The sequence below is a fragment of the Electrophorus electricus genome, chromosome 1, assembly GCF_013358815.1.
Source record: "Electrophorus electricus isolate fEleEle1 chromosome 1, fEleEle1.pri, whole genome shotgun sequence".
NCBI classification, from domain to species: Eukaryota; Metazoa; Chordata; class Actinopteri; order Gymnotiformes; family Gymnotidae; genus Electrophorus; species Electrophorus electricus.
In genome coordinates this window covers 27,275,933-27,284,918 of record NC_049535.1, presented here as the reverse complement: position 1 = coordinate 27,284,918, position 8,986 = coordinate 27,275,933, and the positions used below count along the sequence as shown (strand labels likewise).

The window sequence follows — 8,986 nt, the reverse complement described above, 5'->3', positions numbered from 1 at the left end:
CAGACCTGAGCTTAGAAAAAACCCATGTTCAAATTTGGTGATTTGTTTTGTTGGTTTAAGCTCTTAATACACATTAACAATTTAAACACTGGAACACAAGCTTACAAGCAACATTTATTTAGAGCTTGTGAGAGAAATGTTTTAATCCACAGAAATGGTCTTCAGGTTTAGCCTTACAGGCTGTTTGTTTTGAGCAGTCTGTGGGTAGCCTCTATATTTAGTGGCCGTCAGACACAACAGCATGTTTGTTTCACTAACACCACAAGATCTTATGAAACTCAGACCCACACAAATGTTGGGTGCTGGGCCTGCACTTGCAGAGTCCACATCTTAAACATTTTTAGAACTAAAATTTTGCCATTACACACACACACACACACACACAAAAAAACAAAAAACTTTCTTCCAGGAATAACCATTGTACAATGCCAGTACATCCTGCTGCTCTGCATGTGCATCCACTGGAGAGAGTTAGACTTTTTATTTCACAGGAACATTCTCAAAATGCACTCAGACAAAGCAATTATATCACCACACATTGTACATTTACAGATACTCATTGTACTAATTTGAGATGGCATGGCAAGCATATTTTCAGATGAAATAGACATTCTCCAAGGTAAACTGTACATTATAATTGAAGTTGAGGTGATGGATTTAATCCCCCTACATCACAGTCAATTATTAGACACTCTACATAAGAGTTCAAGTATATTTAAGTGAAAACATTTCTCCCGTGGGAGGTAATAATAATCTTTTGCACTTTTTGTGCAAGAAACATGCTGTTCTAGTGTAGAAATGGCAACAGCACAGGTATATTTAGTTTATTCCAGAGGTGTGGGACAGGAATGAGAATCAGTACCTTAGCCTGCTAATTACTTTAAGCTGCCTCGTGTGACAATGGTCACTCATTTCTATAATTGTCTATTGCCAGTAGAAGGAAATTATAAATTTGAAGGTACATTTCCTCAAGAAGTAGAGATGCTATAGTTGCAGTGATGCAAACAAACATACTACTACTGCACTACTTACTTACCCCCCTCCCCCAAAAAAACCCCTCACATATGCTAATGTTATAGTGAGAGGTTCATGTAGACCTATAGAGTGATTTAATTATGTTGCAGGATACACTTGAACAACTGGTATAAGCACAGGAATCAAAACAAAGGGGTCAGGAGAGATCCAACAGCATTCCTGCACGAGGGATTTATATGGCCATCCCAGATACGCTCATGAAAGGATGTGTCACCCTCTAGAGGTGGATTGGGGAAGTTGCTCTTTCATTGTCCCACAATATTTAAAACTGGAAGCTGTACAGCTGTAGTTGGAAGCTGTACAGTTGAGACTAGCACATATTTTGATTTTCACAAAGTTTACTGCTTCAGTTTTTATGGTGACAATTTGCATTAACTCTAGCTTGTGAAGAGTGATCAGATGAATTGCAAAGTCATTCCTTGCCCTGAAAATTAACTTAATTACATATATACTGCATTCCAGTCACTACATTTCAGCCCTGCCACAAAATGGCCTGCTAACCTCATTTCAGTGATCATCGTTAGCTCAGGAGAAAGTGTTAGCGAGAACAAGGCAGCTGATATCACTCTGCTCTTCTAATCAGCATGACAGACTGGTTGCTTTAAAAGGGTGGTGGTTCTTGACATTTTCTTCTGTTAACCATTGTTACCTCAAAAGAAACACATGCAGTCATCCTTGCATTGCATCAAAAGGGCTTCACAGGCAAGGACATTGGAAGATAGCACCTAAATGAACCATTTTTTGAATCAAAAACTTCAAGGAGGGGATCAATTGTAGTGAAGTAGGCTTCAGGACACTCAAGCAAGCTCCAGGACTGTCCCTAAGAGAATGCAGCTACAGGATCGGGTCACCACCAGTGCAGAGTTGCTCAGGAATGGCAGAAGGCAGGTGTGAGTGCATCTACATGCACATTCAGATGAAAGCTTTTGGAGGTTGGCTTGGTGCCAAGAAGAGCAGCAAAGAAGCTACTTCTCTCCAAAACAAACCATCAAGGACAGACTGACAATTGTAGGCAGTATGGGGATTGGACTGCAGAGGACTGGGATAAAGTTATTTTCTCTGATGAAGCCCCCTTCACACTGTTTGGAACATATGGACAAATGGCAGGGGAGGGGAGGGGAGGGGAGGGGAGGGGAGGGGATGAGGTATAAAAAAAAAAAAAAACACACACACACACTGCCATGAATAAGGAATGGTATCAAAACATCCTCCAAGAGCAATTACTCCCAGTGATCCAGGAGCACTTTGGTAATGAACAATGCTTTTTCCAGCATGACAGAGCACCATGTCACAAGGCAAAAGTAATAACCATGTAACCCGGTGAATAAAACATTGAAATTTGGGGTCCATGGCTAGGAAACTTGTCAGATCTCAATCTGATTGAGAACCTGTGCTCAATCCTCAGAAAGAGGGTGGACAAAACTCCAAAAACTGATGAACTCCAAGCACTCATAAGGCAAGAAGGGGTTGCCATCAGTCAAGATTTTGCCCAGAACCTGGTATCCAGCATGCCAAGGTGAATTGCAGAAGTCTTTTTTTTTTTTTTTTTTTTTTTTAAAGGCAACAATGTAAATATTAAGTCTTTGCTTAAACTGGGTGCATGTCAAAAAGTTAAAACTTATGAAATGCTTATAATTGTACTTTATTATACCATGTAAACATCTGACAAGAATCTTTGAAAACCAAAATGTCCATCTCAAAACCTTTGGCCAAGACTGTACACTGATTAGCTAGTTGTGAGTGAGTGAGTGAGTGTCTCACTCATCATCTATGCTGTATGACACACCATCACCAAGGAGATTCTGCTTACCATGCCAGTGAGCTGACTTTGGTTTTGATGGTCAGAACATATGGTTGCCACATGGATGACCAGGCTAGGCTGTGACTCTCTGTCTTTGCTACAAATGGTGTCAAATTATATTGAGAGACCAGTAGGAGTGGTCATATGATTAGTAGGCCCTCCCCTGCTGTGGGATGGTTTGAAGCCCAGTGTGAAGCCCCAGGTGAAGGGTATGGGTGTAACCCTGGATGAGGGACACCTGGAACATGTGATGCACACTGGTAGGAACAGGTAGTGGGACGGAGGTAGTCACTGAAGATGAATGTGTTATACTACTGTGTGTTTGTGAGCTTGCAGAACACACAATTGCCTCCTGGAAGACTTGGGCTCAGGGTAGGTTTTGGCACCAGATTTAAACTGGGCCAAACTACAAAACTATTATTGGATGGGGAACAACAAACAAATGAGCAAATACAGCAAACTTTTAAGCAGAAGGATGTAAAACAAAAGATGGGGTTTAGACCATTAGCCGAGAGCACACAAAAAAAGACCAAGTCAAAAGAAAGAAATAGGAAACCAAGTTGTGGATATTTATTTAGAGATACAGTCAGCCAAACAATGTAGACAATTCAATAAAATATTTACAGTTAGGGGAATTGGGGGGCGTGGGCGGTCATTCCTATGTACTAGACATGTATGCCAAAACAGTGATTGCAAATCTGACATTTTTAGAATATTTTGTGCTCTGAATAAAACATGAAAATGATAAAGGCAAATCTTACACAGTACTACAAAATCAAGCACAGGAAAAAATAAATTTAAGGAAAAAAAAAAGTTTAAATAAGGGGGAAAAAAAAAAAAAAGTTATTTACTTTATGCATAGCCCACTGCACAATAGAGCACTATGTCTACAGTACAGCAGTAATGCCATTTAGCTGTAAATTATCACTTTAAATAATACTAAAATTAAAATCTACACTGCATCTCTCAACTGGGTAGTGCAGTCACAACATTTTGGAGCTCTTGTGAGAAAGGTCAAGATCAAGGCCAGGGGAGGGCAGGATTAGGTTTACTTGCTACAAAAGGCAAAACCTGACTAGGACCATCCCCGAATCAGCTTGGTCAGATATGTCAGAGCAGCCCAACAACAACTCAAAGCTAACCAAACAGAGAAGGGCTGATGAACTGTAGGGATCTGATCAATAAAGGGATGAATGAAGCTACAAACTGGTCAGCAAAGCTAGAGGCCATATCTAAAGGGGTTAGAGCTATAGGAAAGCAATTTTGGGGCTTTTATTGATTGCAGGAAAAGGATCTGAAGTATCTTATAATATAGACCCTACTCAGTGGTTTTCTGATGTTGCATACAAGTGAAACATATCAACCTAAACTGACTGGAAACAGTGCAGTGAGAATTCCCCATTTAAGTCTTTCAGAAGGACCACAGCAGAACCCAGCAGGCTAGTGTTATTGTCTTGAGTTCAGATAGGTCCTGGGAAAAGTTAAGAGGCTGTCACTTCTAAGTGCATATAGCATTCTATCTGTATGAGCAATGAAATTGTAAAACAATATCATAACTATCACAGTTATGGCAGTAAATAAACGATCAACTACTGTGCATTTCTAGCACACGAGTGTTTGGTTCCATTAACAAATGCATTTACAGCCTTTAGCAGACACTTTTGTCTAAAACTCTCTACATGGAAATTAGTCATTATTTGTTGCTAGTGTGCTATACCAGGAGAGCTGGAGAAGCACATTGCCACGGTGGTTCAATAATTATTGCTTTAACATTTCCAAAAATACCAAACACCTGCACTTGTGCAACCTCAGACACAGAACTCTCCATGACCATTGCATGCTCAACCAACACACGTGTTGGCCACAAAAATCAAGGTCATTAAGATGCTAGGACCCTGTAGCACTGCACACCCTCGAAGACAGAGCCTGATTCATTGAAATGGATAGGCTATTGTGACAGACATCAGTGTTCGTTTTCAGGGTGCCATGCTAAGCAACTGCTGACCCCCAGCCCCCAATCTGAGCAAGAGCACCACACTATACCAAGAAGAGTCCTCGTTAAGAGTCCTCTAACTATTACTCTGGCTAAGAGTGCCTGCTAAATGCATAAACTATCATAAATTAGAATAACAGTGCCAGTGACTTTCACTTTGACATGCAACAGAAATGTTTAGATTGAATAGATGAAGGACTATTTACTGGTTATACATTGACACCAGTGCATAGACACAGAAAAAGCAGACAAGACATAACAGCTGGTGGATAAAAATATAAAAATTCTTCAGCCAATGAAAAGCTCCTGGCCTAATCGAATATAATCCACCTATATCAGAAAAACAAATGGAGAAATTACCAGTAATCAAACATTGCTGTAATTCTGAACTAGATCATCCAACAACTGTTTCAGTAAGAAATACTCTCTATATCAAAAGAGGAGTCTGTCTTTCAGTCTGAAATTACTGTGCAAGTTTAAGGTTGTGTTTAGACTTGGTAGCTTTGCTATGATTAAAACAAACTTTGGTGTGATTGCTGTGTTAGTGTGGTTCATTAGATTAAGCATGAACACTTCTTTGAACTCTGCTGGGAACCAAATAAGCAGCCCAAGACCACTTGAGCAGATGATCTCAGTCTGTTCCTAAACCAAAACGGTGCGGTTCTTTGTTTCCTATTGTGTTCGAATAAAAGTGGACCTGAAGTCACACGATGAGAGACTAAACGTGGCATGACAGAACAAAAAATGTTTTCCATTACAGCCTGGTACAGGTATCGGAAATGCATGTTGTCTTCTCTTTTCAAATGTACTTTTTGGTATGTTCAGCAGAGTAATTTCTGGCACAGTTTTGACTTCACCACCTCTGTGTTACAGATGGTAAATATACCAGGTATATAAAACCATAAGTGCAGTAAGCACAGACTGCATCATAGGTGCATCACGTCACCTTTTTTAAAAAAATACTTTTGGTACAATTGTAAATTTGAGTGTGTGAATGCTAAGCAAACCAGGACTAAAATGCATCAATACATAATTTCTTGTTTAGTCCAGACCAATGGAACCAAACTACAAGTACAAACACACCATAAAATGCAGGAGCACAAAGCTAAATAAAGTAACACTGAAAGGTATTTGCTCTGGAGAGCAAACTGAAATCAGTTATTTCATCTGAGAGAGATCTGTGTCATCAATCTAAACCTTTTCCCAATAACTGGCTCAAACAGAAAGCATACTGCATAACCACTGTTATACTGAATAAGTTTTACTCTCCAAGATACTTGAAGTTCCAGAGTTATGAATCAAAGTCAAACTGCCATTTGTACCAATAATAGCAAGATGGCACAACTGTTCCTGGAGATCTGCTGCCCTGACGTTCCATTCCTTAGCCAGATCCAATATGCAGTTGGAACTAAACTCTTCAGGGAGTATGTCCAAGAACAGTGTGAGCTATCCCTGAGAGAGACACTATTAAATTAAAAAACCGCACAAGTTTGAATGCATGGCCCCAAATGTTAGGCAGTGCAGGCATGACAAGCAAACAACTTTATTAATGGAACTTGCCTGATTGCCTGTTACATGGTGCACTGGTTAGGTTGTTCTGATGAAGCGATGAACATGGTGTAAAAACATTTCCCCATTCTGCCCTTTGGGAAAACTCCAGGGTTGAACAGAACTCTGATGGGGATGCGTTTCCGCCACAGAAATTTTCAAGTCATAGTTCACTGCTAACACAATGTGGACATGGTCAACACCAACCAAACTGTGATGGTAAAGCAAAATGGCTAAGAATAATCGGCCACATTAGTGAAGCTTCTCAGACTAACAGTGCTGATCATGCATCAGATTCCTCTTTAATTTGCTAAGCATTTGCTGACAGGAACAGGTTCTAGTTCAGTGGTACCATGAGAATCTTCAGGAATTTAGGCCAATGTTAATGACATTTAAATACCAAGTAGCAGGTAGAATTCTTCATTTGAACACTACAAGCCTACCCATAAGGAACTCGATTTAGTACCTTAATAATAATATAAAAATCACTCAACCCTGTGATGCTGACCCCAGCCCATAGTGACCTGCAGCACTGTGTTAAACGGCTGTGAAAACAGGAAGTTCTTCCACTGCGCCTACCTGAGGCATGCCAGCCACAGCATCTACAAACCCTGCAGGTAGCCTGGAGACTTCTGCGAAGCCAAGCTGCCAAGACACCTGTAATGGGACATGACAGTTTAATTATAAACTAACAATTAATAATTTAATTATTAATTTGCACACAATGTAATTCTTTATGAAATTAACACACACAATTTCAACCCTTACCCCTTGACTTTAAAGATGTTCTTATTAAAACAGTAGAATACAGTAGAATATGGAGTTGTTTGCCATGTCAACAGCACACTCCATCTGCAAAACTACAATCTAAGCACATCCGTACTATTTCCAGTACTTTCACAATGCAATTTCACAAGTCTGTTTATTAAAATAAGCAACATGTTTAAATGAGCTTACAACTGACACCAATAGTTGCTGTAGGTGGAGTATATGCTGCTGTTAGCATTAGCACCATTACCAAATAAGACCTTAAGAAATAAGAAACCAAATTTTATCTAGTAGTTTTAAAAGCTGCGTTTAACAAGCCAACGCCGACGTTCAAGTTTTGCCAAAGCGTGATGGCACGAATGTCGACGATATTGTTACGTCAGTCCTTTAACCACTTTAATAGCACGATCAAATGGAGGACGCACGACTTATTACGGTAGGGTAAGGTAACTAGCTACACAATGTCACTAGCTAACAAGCCAAACAATTCCAACATCGACTTTCAAGCGAACAGTTAGCTAAATAATACAAGGCACCCAGCTGGCTAGCCACGTTATAGCTGGCTGGCTAACTAAGATTTTCGGGAAACTGACTACAGCTACAAAAGCTAAACAATGTGACTAAATTACATTGCCATACAAACATTGACAATGTTTTCATTCGAACGCCAATCACAACTAATTTCTCACCTATACAGTCGGACATCTCAGTTAGAATATGGCGTACACGAAAAAGTGCATTCCACTCCGGTCTATGCATGAGATTCCCGCGGACGTTTTGAGTCTGCCCATACTTCCAAACCACGTGATTGCCGTACTTGCGAAGTGATTGGTCATAACAATAGCCCACGATTAAATGCCATGAAGACTCGGGTAGAGGATTGTAAACTGATGTAGTGACTCTCTTACTCTTTAAACCCAGATCATTATGAGGCTTGGTGTGTTGCCCAGGCGACAACTACGGCTGGAAGTCCTAGCTACCTCATGTACCTAGCAAGGTACATTTAAAATAAAGTAAAGTAATTTCAGACAGAAATGTGCAGATACCATCTTCGGGGCACATCATTCTATCAAAGGTGCCTTTACATAGAATTGGTTACCTGTGCAGAGAAGCACTTGATATCTTCCATGTTAAGATAAACCTCCGTCCTAAACTACCCGTCTATGGGCACAACATAATCGAGTGTGTTCTTGGTACTAATTATATTAGGCGTATCAGATGTAACCTAGATACTATTTCCGATGGTACAAAAGCAAGTTCTCTAACTGCATCAGTTTTATTCTAACCAGCGCATACTATTTGTTTAACAACATCATGTTCTTACCTTCAATATTACATTTCTTTCATCTCACTTCACGTCCACTAAACTTCATTCATGAACAAAATTCAGCCGAAAATTCCAATACTGATAGAACATCAGTTATAAAAACAACTATATCTAACTAGTCTGTGCAAAAACCTCGCAATAAATAAATAAATAAATAAATAAATATTGCTCCCTTTGAGCTCCATGCGGCATACTGCCTCACAAGGCAGCTAATTTCCCGCGCTAGTACCCCGAAATATGTAGCTCCGACCGGAAACCAGCAAGTGGGTGGATACCAGCATTTTTTTTTTTTTTTTTTTTTTGGGGGGGGGGGGGGTTCTTGCGTCACCAAATAGTATAAAAAGCCAAAACCATAGGACGTCTTTATGCGGAAACGTCGCCGAAGGAAGTAGCTGCTAACATTTTATTGCACAGCCGTTTAGTAATTTCAGTGTACTTTTAAAAATTGTTTCTGTTATTTTATAAAAGGTAGAGAAAAGATGTATGTCCTCTGTCATTTTTAACAGTTAATTTA

At 39.8% G+C, this 8,986-nt stretch overlaps 1 long non-coding RNA gene across 2 annotated transcripts; it reads right to left on the bottom strand.

Moving 5' to 3' along the window:
* Window positions 1-6,390: 6,390 nt before the first annotated feature.
* On the bottom strand, window positions 6,391-8,686 carry LOC113573204. 2 transcript variants are annotated; one of them, XR_003410188.2, is made up of 3 exons: window positions 8,470-8,686; window positions 6,957-7,034; window positions 6,391-6,553 (listed from the first exon to the last, which is right to left on the bottom strand). It is a non-coding gene; the product is annotated as an uncharacterized LOC113573204 (long non-coding RNA). The 2 variants fall into 2 exon arrangements; XR_003410187.2 differs by having other exon boundaries at window positions 6,391-6,550.
* Between the last annotated feature and the right edge of the window lie 300 nt (window positions 8,687-8,986).